The sequence below is a fragment of the Clarias gariepinus genome, chromosome 5 (genome assembly GCF_024256425.1).
Source record: "Clarias gariepinus isolate MV-2021 ecotype Netherlands chromosome 5, CGAR_prim_01v2, whole genome shotgun sequence".
In the NCBI taxonomy this organism is placed as follows: domain Eukaryota; kingdom Metazoa; phylum Chordata; class Actinopteri; order Siluriformes; family Clariidae; genus Clarias; species Clarias gariepinus.
In genome coordinates this window covers 2,798,237-2,813,909 of record NC_071104.1, presented here as the reverse complement: position 1 = coordinate 2,813,909, position 15,673 = coordinate 2,798,237, and the positions used below count along the sequence as shown (strand labels likewise).

The 15,673-nt window shown below is 37.4% G+C and overlaps 1 long non-coding RNA gene across 1 annotated transcript; it reads left to right on the top strand.

The window, feature by feature from the left end:
• The first annotated feature begins 11,183 nt into the window (after positions 1–11,183).
• Positions 11,184–15,335, top strand: LOC128524555 (uncharacterized). Its single transcript, XR_008360538.1, has 3 exons — positions 11,184–11,307; positions 13,133–14,142; positions 15,154–15,335. It is a non-coding gene; the product is annotated as an uncharacterized LOC128524555 (long non-coding RNA).
• The last annotated feature ends 338 nt before the right edge of the window (positions 15,336–15,673 follow it).

The window sequence follows — 15,673 nt, the reverse complement described above, 5'->3', positions numbered from 1 at the left end:
TGTACCTGGAGCAGCTGACCTGTATCTGCAAGTTATTTTGCTGCCACACATTTGGCTAATTAAATAATTGCAAGAATAAGTAAGTGTTCAGGTGTTGTTCTCTGAACTCTCTCCAATGTTAAATTATAGTTTACCACTTTAATTACCTCACCAATTGAGTGTGAACATATCAGATAAGGAATATACAACATTGTCCTTGGCTCTGGACCTGTAGGACTGGAATTGAGTACAAACAATGACTTCACCAGCAGTTATGGAAAAATATCAAGTGTTCATCCATTCTTATGTATGAGTGAAGCTTTGATTTATATTTAAGGTATATTTGAGGATTGGCCTGTTTTAGTTTCCTGTCATTTTTGTCACATTCTTTTCATATAGGAAGGAGCGAGCAGAATTTGAAAAGACCATGACAGATGAACTCGCCAAATGGGAGGAGTTCAACGTGAAAAGAAGTGGGTTGAAAAACATGCAGCAGCTGCAAGGGCAAGATCTGACAAACAGGAACGAGATGAGATACAGGTTTCCATCTTTACAACCTCTTTCATTTCATACAGAGCACAAGTCATCCTACAGTACTCTTGAGTTTACATGTGTGAAATGCAAATCACAATGATGCGTGTGTGTGTGTGTCAGTCTCTAAAACAGCAGCTAAAAACTCTCCAGGAGGATTTAAGAAAACGAGAGGCTTGGTGGACCAGTACACACCGACTTTTCAGTATACGACAGCGTGTACCAGTTCCCACTAATATCCAACAACTTCGCACAGCCATTGAAGAGGATTGGACCAACATTCCACAGGCCACAATTGACAATCTGATAAACTCTATGCGAAGATGTGTTGCACTGCATGAGGCAAATGGTGGTCACACCAGATACTGACCGTCCCTAGACCCCCAATAAAGCAAAAAACTGCACATTCCAGGGTGGCCTTTTATTGTGGGCAGTATAAGGTACACCTGTGCACTACTCATGATGTCAGATCAGCATCTTGATGTGGCACACCTGTGAGGTGGGATGGATTATCTCAGCAAAGCAGAAGTGCTCACTATCACACATTTAGACTGATTTGTGAACAATGTTTGAGAGAAATGGTAATATTGTGTATCTGGAATGAATTTTAGATCTTTAAGTCCATCTCATGAAAAATCGGAGCTGAAACAAAGGTGTTGCGTTTATATTTTTGTTGAGTGTATAATAATAAAAAAAAAATTATAATTTTTTAATGAAGTTCTTTCATTTTTGTGAAGCTGCTTTGAGACAATGACCATTGTTAAAAGCGCTATATAAATAAAATTGAATTGAATTGAACACACACGCATACCGTATCACACACACTGCACTACATACCACATCACAGACCACACACACTGCACCCCAGACCACATTAACCTCCACACACACCACATTACATGCGACATGCCACCCTACAGCACACCACTTTACACATCCATACACCACCACACCATGTGGCCAGTGTGTTACTTGCACTCTCTTACTTTCTCTCTCTCTCTCTCTCTCTCTCTCTCTCTCTCTCTCGCTCTCTCTGGTGTGTTAGATGTTGATAAGTGTGCACAGTCTCCAAGTCCGTGTGGGTATCAGTGCCGAAACGTACCTGTGGTTTCCGGTGTTTGTGTCCCCCAGGGACTGTCCTTTTGGTGGACGGCCAGTCGTGTGCTGGACTCGAGAGAGAAAGTGTGTTTAGTAATCGAACTTGGGTTCGAGCTGGACTTCAGCCCCAGTTGGTGTCCACAAGGGGTCAAACTCTAAGACTGCCACAATACACACAGCAGGGGGCACCGTGGAGCAACTTACACACCTGCCCTCCTGGTTATACAAGCAAAGCCAGTACCTGTGTGGGTAAGTCCTACATAATACAAATAGAACAAAGAGGGAGCATGGACTTGTTGCATGATTTTTTTCATGTATGTATTAACGTTCTGTAATTCTGCTCCTCCTTCTGCTTAGACATTGATGAGTGTGTGATCAGAAAGCCAACACAAGTGTCAGAACTCAGTGGGAAGTTTTCTGTGTTTTTGCCCTTCAGGGTGTCAGCTGATGTCCAACGGTCAAACATGAAGAGTTACTCCATTTAGGTCATGTGACCAGGCAAAGTTCAATATATTCACACATTCATTTGGTAAATTACATTTACCAAACCAAATGTACTTTGACACGAGGGGAATTATCAGTGTTTGGACACTCCATGTCCTGCCAGCTATCACAGAGGAGGTCCAGTGTAAAAACAATATATATATATATATATATATATATATATATATATATATATATATATATATATATATATAACTATTTTAACAGTTAATAACGTGTGTGTGAGGTGCAAAGAAAGTAAAATAAACTTCATCTGACCTTGCCTCAAATTTAACCATGTTTAAATTAATGGTGACGAGCAGTGTGTTAGTAAAATATTAGAAAACATTTACAAATCATAACCACTATAACCTGATGAAACAGATTAAATCTTTATCTAAAGTCCATAAGTCAACAAATTAATCAAAACCTGATTGGTCCTCTTCTCATCCACAGACTGTGCTACAAGCCATGTTCTCATGGGTGTGCTGCAGGATCGTCTCTCCTCCTTCAGTATAACTCATCACACATCTGACTGTCAGCATTTTCCAAGTCTGGTGTTCTTCATGAGAGAACATTGCCATAAGATATGCAGGTTAGGCTAATTGGTGTTACCAAATTGCCTGGAGTGTGTGAATGAGTATGTGTGTGTGCCCTGTGATGGATTGGCACCCTGTCCGGGGTGTAGCCCGCCTCGTGCCCCAAGCCTCCTGGGATAGGCTCCAGGTCCCCACGACCCATGCAGGATAAAGCGGTATAGAAGATGAGTAAGTGAGTTCTTAACCCAGTGTTAGTAGACATGGTAGTAGCTACACCCACTGCTGAAATGGTTGTGTAAGAAATGAGAAGCTCCTCACTGCATCAGTTAGGGTTAAATAACTTGTACCAGCTGAACTGTATTAATTACAGCAGTACTTATCCAACGGAAGACTCTTATTCATTAGCTTACTTACATCCAGGTGAGTTGTTTTTGGTGTATTTTTGATCCTGCAGATTAATATTTCTGTTCGACTGCAAAACCTCCATTTGAATATAAAAGATTGACAGTTGACAAAATCATGTTTTTTATTTTCCAGTTTCTGTGGCGTCCAGTCTGAATTTGTACTTTATTATGAATGGAGCTGTTTATCACAAAACTAATAACTGCGAGAGACAAACAGTTTTTCCCCTCACTTTTAATCAAATACAGAAATAATGATGGACTCGGTTTCTCACATAAAACATTTAAATAAAATGTTGCATTATTTAGTCTCTGTCCTTTTTTTTTTTAACAAATCTGGTGATCTACATGGAACTCTGATCTTCAAGCACATATCTGAGTGATTTCTCTGTCATGATTTCAGTTCCAGCTTCTGTGATCACCTTATTGTTATTGTCGCAGGTGAGATTACTGACTGTAAAAAAGAGAAAGCAAGAAAAGATTGTGATTCATGTGGGAACTGATTCATTCTGTCACTCGAATCATTTAGCTATTCTGTGTTATGGGAATTCACCAATTTCCTCATTTCTACACGCTGCCTTTGCACTATGTAAAATAAGATATATTTTTATATAACTATTTATGGTTTGAATATGGTTCTTTTTATTTATGTTTTAAATAACTAACAATAACCGAATCATAGAAATGACGACTCGGAGGAATCGGTTCACTGCAAAGACTCGTTCGAGAAGAGTCACTCGGGGGCGTGGTCATAACGGAATCTGCGCGCGCTCGTATAATCCTGTCAGAGCAGAAGATGGCAGACGTTGGGGAGCATTCGGTGAGTTTCAGCCGGTAAAAAAATAAAAATAAGAGTGTTTGTGTAGACTTTAATGATTAAATTTAAAAAAGACTTTAAATGACTAATATAGTGTGTTTCTTACAAAGATAATGGTTTATAATTACCTCAGCAAGAGCACGAGGCGTTAGCTAATGATTTATTATTACCTCAGGAAGAGCACGAGACGTTAACTCTGAGGCTACATACCTATCTAGCTAATTTAAACTAGCCTGAGTGAATGTGTGTGTGTTTTAGTATTTAAGTACAGTGAAACCTTGGATTTCGAACATAATTTGTTCTGGTGTTCTATCAATTCATCATACTCAACTCATTATTTCCTACCCAGGTTTTCTGCGCATGCGCATTAAAAAGTCATGATTAGCTATCTTAGCATCCTGTCCATAAATTCATTCTACTCCTGCAAGTGACGAATTTGTTGAATTATTTCATAGTTTTGTGGTTTTAGTTCACATTATATTTGATTCACATGCCTTTATTTAACCCTTAAAAACTTGCATTTTTTTCTGGTAACCGAAAAAAGTGTAGTACATCATTTGAATCTGTAAAGGGTCTACTTTTATTCATGTAAACTCACAACATCCACAAAACAATGTGCTTTTGTAAAATAAAGAAAATATACAGGGTGCGCTTTCAGCCTTCTCGGTCTCCGCGAAAATCTTTTTAAAACACGTCAATAAAATGAACTGAAACTCCACGAATAACCGCCAAGACCGACATGAGAAATATAGCTATAAAAAGATTAGTGTATACTTTTAAATAAAGCTATTTAAATGACAAGTAAATATTGTGATTTTATGTAATCCATGTAAAACCAAGGAGAGACACAGAATTTCAGTCGCGCTGAAAGGCGGGACACGCCCACACGTCAATCACACGGAAAACAGTCACAGGGTAATCTACATACGAGGCCACGCCCCCCGGACACCGGCTTAAAAATACACACAGACAGGCTTGAAAACACAGAGTTTACACACAGATTCAGTGAGTTTTCTGAACGTTTGGAAGATGGCACTTCGGAATGTCCTGCACAACCAGCAAGAATTGACCTTTTCCTCAGAAGAAGACTGTTTGACTCCTACCACGAGCATTTTGAAGAGAGAACAGATCCAGCAGAGGTCATTCAAGCAAACTGCTGTGACAATGTGTAAGTTATTAAGTCTTATATAACTCTTATTCTGATCATATTAAACTAAAATTAGTATTTTTTCCTTACTTCCGCTACAGTAGCTCTTGTCAGCTTGTGTGAAACATTGGCTCTTAATGCAATTTACACAGTTTAGTGTAGCATGTAGATAACACTGCTAACATGTTGGCTTATGTAGCAAATTTTCCCAGTGGCTAAGCTAATGTCTTATGGAGTTTACAGATGTTTATAAATGTTCTATTGTATTTCACCTCGTTTTGGTTAGCTTTAGATTATGGTTGCTATATATGGCTCTGTTTTGATTAGCTTATAACATTGCTATCGGTAATGTTATTAAACACAAACAAGCTAGCTCCAGTTGGCTAAAACACTGCCTTATGTAGCTCAGAGATGTTTATGAATATTTCTGTATGTATGTGTATTTACAAATACCTACCTTGGTGTAAATGTTTAGAATGTGTTAAATATGTGTGTAAAGCATGTCCACTGAATGGTGTTTGCTAATGTCTCAGGTGTAAATGTTTGATATGCACTACATGGTCTATGGCCCATCAACAGATATTTGTCCAGTCTATCGTCCATCAACAGACACGAAGGGGCACAAAATGTATACACACTTTCACAATTGTTATCTATGGCCTTTTTTAAAACTTAAATTGAAATATGGCAGCAGTGTGTAGTATTATCTTTTCTCTAAAAATGTCAGGTGTATCACCATCATTGATGCTGTCACGTGACCTACAGAAGACAGGTGTATATTTTTCATGTTGAAGTCTGGATAAATTTTTTTGGGCCTCTCTGTATATATTGTTCATCCAAACCTATTAATTGCACATCCATTTACTCTGAACAGAATAGACTAATTTTTTTTTATTTATTTGTTTTTAGGAATGTGTTTGCATCACCCTTGCCTTCACCAGCACCTCACATCAGGACACGCAAGCACAGGTCAGATGGACCTCTTGTATTTGTGAAGTGGATGGACACACAAGAAGTATCTCTGTTCCACCATCCATTCTGCTTATACAGTAGACATGGTGAAGATGAGGGTGAAATTACAAGGTACATGGACTACAAAGACATTTCCACGTCTTGCACCTGTGACTGTGTACAACCAGCACATGAGGGGCGTTGATCTCTCTGATCAGCTATTAGAGTACTACACTGTATAGCACAAAACAATGAAGTGGTACAGAAAGATTTTTCTACACTTCTTGGACATCAATGCTTACCCTGCATGTATGTTTTTGCACAGTTTTTTTTTATTTTACCTTGCACTGTTTTACCCTGAATGTCTCTTTTTTTTATTTTTTATTTTGTCCTGTTCGTGATGCAGTTTTACCCTGCATGTATGTTTTTGCACATTTTATATTCTACACTGTTTTTGGTTTGCACCATTTTTCCCCTGAATGTTGTTTGCACATTTTTATTTTTATTTTCCCATTTATTTTGAACTGTTCCTGGAATTTTTGCAAGTGAATCTTAAGGTATTCTAAATAAACCACAAAGAAAGAAATATGTTTCTGTCCTCAAACTATTTTCTTGTAGCACTTTCCTCGGTCCCAGACCTGACTGAAAGGGGTAATTATACAGTTTTTTATGCAAGTTTGTGTCTTCTGTGGTGTGAATTACAGCATTATTCACGATTGCCTCCTCGCATACGGCCTTTCTAAACAAAAAGTGTCTTAGAAAATTTAAATGAGTGTATTGTTTTCTGTAAATGAGTGATCAAGATGATTGTCACATCATTTTAAAATAAAACCTCTATACTACAAGATCCAGGTCATAAAGTCTTGTACATAAATGTCATGAATGTGTTTTGTGGTCTTATATACTTTGCTTCTATCATTATTATTGTAGCATGGAGACTGCGCCATTGTGGTCATTTTCAAAGTTTTTCTCCGGTTCAGTGACAAAGCAGATTTTTTTTTTTTTTTTTAAACATAATTATTGCACTGTTTGTTGTTTACAGTCAAGCCATCAACATACAATAAAATTTAAACATGACTGTTATTGTGAAAATATATATAAAATAAGTAATGTTTTGTAACAAAATCAATTATTAAATAATCAATTTACAGTAACTGCTCTATGTAAAAAAAAAAAAGTTACGTTACTTGAAATGCAGTGTAAAGTGATAATGTTGGTTCTTAAAGTGTGACTGACTGTTCCCCTTGTGCTGACAGGAGGACGACCCAAGTATTGACTCCGCTGGTGGCAACGCTGAATGCACAGGTAAGAAAGGGGAAATGTAACGACATGATAATATAAGGTTGTATTGTGTGGGTTGTACTGTACTGTCAATGACTTGTTAAAACGAAAATATGCAACTTCAGAGAAATAGTAGTAATAATTTAAAAAATGCACAACCGAAGTAGAAAATTTAATGTCCAGTGTAGTCCCTATCAATGATTCTTTTTGTCTGTTTTTTAATACCCAGCCCCTGCTCATACCCTTTCAAGTTGCCCATCATAACAGGCAAAAAACAAAACAGAAAACATAGGTGAATCTTTTAGACTGCATTTAAACATAATTAATATCTGCAAAGGAGATCACTTCATATTACCCTATCCCATAGTACGGTGGCCCTGAAGTGCAAAACAAATTAACAAAACTGAAAACAAAATAACAAAACCCAATACAAAATAACAAATTCAAAACCAAATTAACAAAACGGAAAACAAAATAACTCATATCTGACTGGCCGAAAAGTTCAATACAAATTAACAAAACGGAAAACAAATTAAAAACCAAATAACAAAACCCAAACAATTTTTTTTTTGGAGGGGGGAAGTTTTGTTGATTTGTTTTTGGTTTTGTTATTTTGTTTTTGGATTTGTTAATTTGGTTTTGAATTTGTCAATTTGTTTTTTGTTTTGTTAATTTGTATTGCACTTCTCGGCTAGTCTGATACAAACCGGAAAAGGTAGGTATAGTTAGCGAATGAAATGCCCACCACTGATTGGATGAGACATCTGTCACTCAAGATATACAGGAAGTAGGAACTTGTTTCTTTATCTTTGTTTCTTGTGTGTTTTGCTTCACTTTAAACCATGATGGCCGTGAAGTGCAAAAAATTTAACAAAACTGACTTCAGGGCCACCGTAAGTGCGCCATATTTGAAACCACAATAATGTTGCACATTCATACACACACAAATCTACCGCTACTACAGTACTTCCTGTATATCTTGAGTGACAGATGTCTCGTCCAATTAGCGGTAAGCATTTTATTCGCAATCTATGCCTACCTTTTCCGGTTTGTATTGGACTGGCCGAGAAGTGCAATACAAATTAACAAAACGGAAAACAAATTAACAAATACAAAACCAAGTTAACAAATTCAAAAACAAATTAACAAATCCGAAAACAAAATAACAAAACCAAAAACAAAACAACAAAACTCCCCCTCTCCAAAAAAAATTGTTTTGGGTTTTGTTATTTAGTTTTTAATTTGTTTTCCGTTTTGTTAATTTGTATTGCACTTCTCGGCCAGTCAGATATTAGTTATTTTGTTTTCCGTTTTTGTTAATTTGTTTTGCACTTTAGGCCACCGTACCATAGCCTATATTTGGTTGGTTTCCCCTTTTACCTTAATAATTTCAGACCAGGGTGTAGCCTAAGGCATCTAGGACATGTCCCCTTCAGTATAGAAACGGAGCATGTTCATTGATTTCAGTAGTATGTAGAGATCAAAGTCAACTTTATTGTCGATTCTGCTATGTGTACATATAGAGAATTGAAATTGTTATTCTCTGTCCCCTTACAAACAACATGTTAGGTTTAAAATAAGGAAGAAGACTTGTGTCTGAACTAAGTTTTAAGCTAAGAGAAGAAGAGTTAACTTGTTGTGTCCGTTGCACTCTGATAGACTTACCGGTCTGGGCCTGATCGACCGGGAGAGACAAACACACACACACACACACACACACACACACACACACACACACAGGCATGATGTCTGAAGATCTCTGTTTATTCTCAGTAAAGAGAGCACATTTAAACGGTGCTACGTCCCGAACATCAAAAGAACCATCAGTAACATGTCAGTCATAGAGGGACCCGGAGACAGACAGGAGAGAGGAGATGCATTTGCATTCTCCTGATTAAATAAAAGGGTTCTTGCAGACAGGAGACATTTGGATGTATCCTCGTCTAGATTCAGGATATAGAAGGTGTTACCACACAAGGCATGAGGAAGCACAGTGAGAGGTCTGTTCTCAAGGCACAGGAATCTTCTTATTAGATTACCATGTCTTACAATATTATAAAACCTTACACAACACTAAGTACAAAAAAAACCCCTTAAATAACACAAACTAAGACAGTGGTAAGACAAATGACCAACTGTCCTGCAAAAAGGGACAAACAACATGACAGAAGGCCGATATGGTGCAAAGTGGAACAGTGCAAATAAGAGTAGTGTAAATTAGCCTTTTAGTTTGTGTAAAGTGACATAAGTTTACAGTTATTTATCGCTGGGCTGAGGTACTGAACAGTCCAATGCTGCACAAGTGACCGGTGCAGGTGAGTGTATGTGAAATGGGGGATTCTGTGTTCAAGAGTGACCTGTGTGCTCAGTTCAAATAACATAAATAGAAGACATTCAGAGAGAAAAATTGTTTAGTTAAAGGGTTTTTTAAGGTGTTTATCATGGCTTCGTGCTCGTCCTGCATTAGACTGTATTTCTGGTGCAATGTTTCCCAGGGAAGGTGTCAGAAAGTCTGTACCGCCCCTCATGCCACTACCATCTGCATTGATTTAACTTTTCTGTTGAGTTCTACTACAACCACAAAATGACCAGTCACTAGCTTTCTCGTCTGTTTTTATCTACAGCATGCAACTAGATAGACTATCACTCTAATTGTTGTCAGTCTGATTCACTGAGTGTCATTAACAAAGTGTGATTGTCAGTGAGGTAAAACTGCATCTTGCAGTGCGAATAGAGATGTCTTAAACAGTTTCAGTGGACACATCATCACTGTAGGTAAACACAGTGAGTTTGTTTGTAGTTATATTTAGGAGTAATTTTATCGCTGTATTAAAATGAACTCGTCATGTTGAAGCTTTACTGGTTAGACTCCAACATTTCTACTAAAGGATTGAGTCAAACGCTAAAGTCATGTTTTCCACCTGCATGTGCTAAAAAAAACGTCTGTTGTCTCTTGTCACAGCAGCAAGGATTCACTTCATGCCTGTCCCCTTTGCTGTTTGTCATTCCCTCTTTCTGTTCAGTCTGTTCTGTCTCTCTACTCTCTTATCCAATATAACATGAAGCTAATAATAGTTTAGAAATACAAGGGATTTGACTTTACAGTGGTGAACATTTTTAAACTCTGGTTTCTTTGTTTGCAGGCTCAAAGTCGGCACTGATGAGTCGCCTTGAGAGACTCAGAACACATCATAATTTGTGTCTGCAACGTTCTAAGAAGAGTTTAAAAGATAAATACAAAGGTTAGTTGTGCTAAAACTTTTAATAATGTACTTAGTATAATATAGTATAATAATGTACAGAACTATTTTCCTGTCGTTACATGCTTTTGTGTGTGACATTAGTAAACATAATGTCTATCAGTAGTAAGTATGGCTTGAGTTGTCACATTCCACCAAAGCCCAAAACGTTGCAGTTGGTTTGTGAGGTGGAGAGGCTCGCACAGGCTTTCAAGGTTTGTGAAGTTACAGATGCAATTAAATAAATACAGAATCCTAAATGAAATTAGATATGCCTTTGTTTAGGTTGTAATAATGTATGATTGTGTTTAGTATGAAAGAAGATTTTGGTTAAGGGATAGCAGTATTAATGTTAGCTACATGATCCATTAGTGTAACATTTAAGCAGTTACATATCTACTTTGGCTGTTAGCTAGATTAAAGTATATTTTGCAAGAGACGCCGAAGAACAAAATATACATTATGCTGGTTATTACAATAAAGCAGTAAGTGTATTACTGTACACTAATGCTCAAAAGTTTGGGATCACTGTCTTAACTTCATGGTCGCTCCTAGGACTGGGCGATAAAACGATAACGATATGTATCGCGATAGACATGTGATTGATATCAATAAAAAATGTGTTCAGTAAAACGTTTGATAATTTTTATTCTTTGTCGGAAGAAAACAGGTTGCGAAGATAGTTTGGTTGCTGTCATGCGCACTCGCTCCGCGGCAGGCACTAGGACCCTGACGTAGTACGGTCGCGATTCAGAAAGCATTAAAGAAGACAAGATGGCGCTTCACATCGCTCAGTCATTGAGTCTGCCCATGCCATTTCCGGCGCTTCGCCGGATCTTATGTGAGTACTCACCATTTTGGGTCCAATTCCTAATTGAGTGTGTTTTGCTAGAACGCTGGTTTAATTGTGTAAACTCTTGTTCTCGGCGTGAGAGAGTTCTTACAATAATTCGCGTGTTTATCCTGCCTGTTTGCGCTATTTCCGCATTTGGGTTTATCGTCCACGCTACAAGGGCTAACTGCTAGTCTTCTGGTCCTCCATTTGCTCGTGACAGTTGCATTAACGAAGGCACTCAGTCTCTGGTAACCTAGCAACGTAGGGAGTGATACTGTTACATGATTGACGTTAGTGTATCACGTTTGGTTGCGCCATGTCATAATTCCATGTGTGTTATTTCATGTCTAGTGCTGGTCTGCTGGATTCCTCTTCATAAGCAGAAAATGCACTTTGCACTATTTTATTACACTTTATTAGGCATTTCTTACTTTTTCTTTCATTTTGCACCTTAAATGTTAAGAGATAATTAAGTGTTCATTGTGACTTTAGACTTATGTTTACATTTTAATGATTTGAGTTTTCCATGGTTATTGACATTTCTGTCTTAATAACTGAGGGGACTATGATCAGAGGAAGATTAAGTTTAAAATAAAAATGTTTAAATGTAATATATTTTTCTCCTGGTCCTTATTTTAAATGGGTCATAAAAAATATCAATAATTATCAATATCGACCGATATGAAACACTCATATCGTGATACAGTTTTCAGCCATATTGCTCAGCCCTAGTTGTCCCTGATGTTTATTTCTTTCTAAACTGTAAAACAATACTGAAGGCGTTTATGCAAAATCCACAATAATCTCCTCTGAACAGTTGATATTGAGATGTTTATCTGCTACTTCTGCTCTGTAAAGCTTCATAACGGCTCTAATCTGAGGTGCTGGTTGTTAATTGGTGATTTCTGAGGCTGGTAATATAATCTAATTGAACTTCTCCTCTGCAGCAGAGCTCAGTTTTGGTCTTGTTCTCCTGGGAAGGTCTTCATGAGAGACAGTTTCATCATGGAGCTTGATGGGGTTCTTGCAGGAACTGTTCCAGAAGAGCTGATTTTTGTTTCATAAAATAACAACTGACTGTTGTTACTGCTGTTGTTACATAATTTCATAATTCCATATGTGTTATTTCATAGTTTTGAAATCCTCAGTATTGTGGCAAAATGTAAAAAATAAATCACTAAACAAAAACAAATAAATTTGCAAGTGACCCCAAACTTTTGAACGGTAGTGTATGTGATCTTTAGCCTAGTTTAATTTTACCGTAATTTGAAACATTTTTCTAGTCTCTTCTGTGTAGTGGGGTGAAGCTGTGGAAACTTCAATGTGAAAGGGTTGTCTCAATATTGATTATTGTATGCTTGTAGAACATCTCAACTATTCATTATAATGACTTCTTTCTGTTTTTGAATCAACAACAATTAACCATCATATTTTTGCCAGTTACTGATTATTTTGGCAAATCTGACAGTCCCCACATGTTTTAAAATAACAAACAAGTCAGTTAATGAATGTGCCACTAAAGCTGTATTGTCAGTCTGTGGGAATTCACAGCGAATCCAAACTGATCAACTTTTTTGCTATTAAGCTTTTGTCTAAAACATTTTAGAATGGAAAATAATAGGAGTGCACATGACCACAATGTCAGTGGTCAAATCCCAACTTGCTGCTGCTACCACAACTACTTCTCTTACTATTACAGCTGCTAATAATACCACTACTACTGCTGCTACTACTAGTACTGCTGCTAATATTTTTGCTCTTTAAATGCTTGATTGTGATTTTACAAAATAATTAATCACAACTTCACTCCTTTTTTTTGTTCTTTTTTTAGCTAGACAGACAAATGCTTGGATAGACAACAGAATAATCACCATCACGTTCTGAGGTCAGCGACAATGAATATATTCCTCAATTGGCTAAAGAAACAGTGACAGTTGATCAGAAAATATCAAACAGCACAAGATTAAGAAACAAAAGGTACAGGAAACATTTTCAGCTGCCATTTGGAAAGTAGATGTTCAACCACTCAAGAGAAGGTGTACGACAAATTCCAGTTCGCCGACTGCACCTGAGACGAATCCTCACCTGATGCAAATGACTCCTGAGATGACTCCTCACCTGATGCGAATGGCACCAGAGACTCATCCTCACCTGATGCGAATGACTCCTGAGATGACTCCTCACCTGATGCGAATGGCACCAGAGACTCATCCTCACCTGATGTGAATGCCACCAGAGACTCATCCTCAAACCAGCTCTATGTAAATATACTGAGCCAGTTACAGACGGTGTGAATGCACTGTAAAAATACATAATAAAATTACAAAATAACTGGTGTTATAGAATGTTCAGCAATGATCTGTAGTAATGAGAATGCCATTCACAATGTGCTCATGTTCAAGCAAATCTGTGACACCAAATGGAGTGAGTGTGTCATCCAAGGTCAGGAATTTGAGTGAGGCAAAGTTGAATGCTCCCCAACTACTTCCTTTTGCTGTAGATGTGAAGAAGATGCACCAGTACCTGAGCATACAAAGGCTGGAGTGCAAAACAAAACTTAGAAAAGAGCCAAGTAAGAAGCACTGGACAAAACTTGCAAAAATCACATGTTGTGAAGCACATGGCCACAATGTCTATGGTCCTCAACTTGAAGGACAACGAAAATAGATGATCTTGCAGACTTTCTTGGGCATGATATTAGAGTACATCGCGATTATTACAGGCTGCCCGAAGGGACATTCCATCTGGTGAAGATAAGTAAAGTTCGCATGGCCCTGGAACGAGGACAGCTGTCTGAATTTAAAGGAAGAAATCTTGATGAGACCAACATTAATCCAGAAGGTAAAACAGGCCTGTGTTAATAATTCATGTAGACACACATATATACAAGTTAAACTCGAAAAATTATAATATCAAGCAAAAGTTCATTTATTTCAGTAATTTAACTTAAAAGGTGAAACTAATATATGAGAGAGACTGTCATTCGAGCCGTGATTTGTCATAATTGAGAGGATTATCGCTTACAGCTCATGAAAACCCCAAATCGACAATCTCAGAAAATTAGAATATTACATGCAATCAATAAAACAAGGATTGTACATAGAACATATCGGACCTCTAAAAAGTACAAGTATGTGTTTATACTCAGTACTTGGTTTGGGCCCCTTTTGCAGCAACTACTGCCTCAATGCGGCGTGACATGGAAGCTATCAGCCTGTGGCACTGTCACACTGGACTTAAAGCATCTTGCGTGATGCCTCTCCATTCTTCCTCCAGACTCTCGGTTCTTTGTTTCCAAATGAGCTCTCAGTTTTGACAAATCACGGCTTGAACCATCTTGCTTTGCATGTAATGAGTCTATCTCATATATTAGTTTCACCTTTTAAGTTGCATTACTAAAAAAAAATGAACTTTTGCACGACATTCTAATTTTTTGAGTTTCACCTGTAGATAAAATTTTTAAATGCAGTAATGCAACCCACAAATGGTCTATGATAGAAGGGTGTTTCCTTTAGTGGAGAGAAGTTAAGACAGTTTCCCCTTTAGCATTGCATACTGCAGACCTCCAAGGACCTACGGTTTTAATGACCATAATAGTCGGTCAATTTTTTCCATTGTCATAGTGGTATACTCCTTCTGGTAGTGAAGTATTGTTCAAATAATGCATCAGATGGTATAACACAGTTTGTTCTAACAATGCTTTTATGAAAGTACACACACACACACACACACACACACACACTTTCCCAACTCTAGCTCCACGCCTTTCCCTACACCCTTTAATGTGATGTTGCTTTCTTAACAATGCTCATGTTCTAATATTTTTATCCATGTGGTTGCTGTGATTTCCAGAGGATTTAGCTGTAGACAGCGGTGCATTAGATACTTCAACCTCACTTTCATCTACACAATCATCAGGTATGCAAAATAATCATAGAACTTTTACTTAAATAAAGTATATGATTACTTCATTTACTACTGAGAATACTGCAATACTATGAGACCATGATATTTTACCGTTGCGACTATAATGTTTTGATTTCAGCAAGCAAACCAAAAATAATGACAATATACTGTACATGCAAGAAAATACATACTGTACCTTTGACAAGCACAGTAATAACAGTCATTAGGCTCGGCTTAATTTATTGTGTGTGTACACATACAAGGAATTTGTCTCTGGTTTTGACATTATTCTCAGTGCACTTACATTGGACTTATATCTCAATTAAGAACAAAGAAAACATATATAGGTATAGAAATATTATAAAAAGCACTAATGAATAAAACTGCTGCCTTTGTAATCTCTTTCTGTTCAATTTGGTGACTGGTCTAAACAAAAACAAAGAAGAAATTATTGCAGCATTGATCT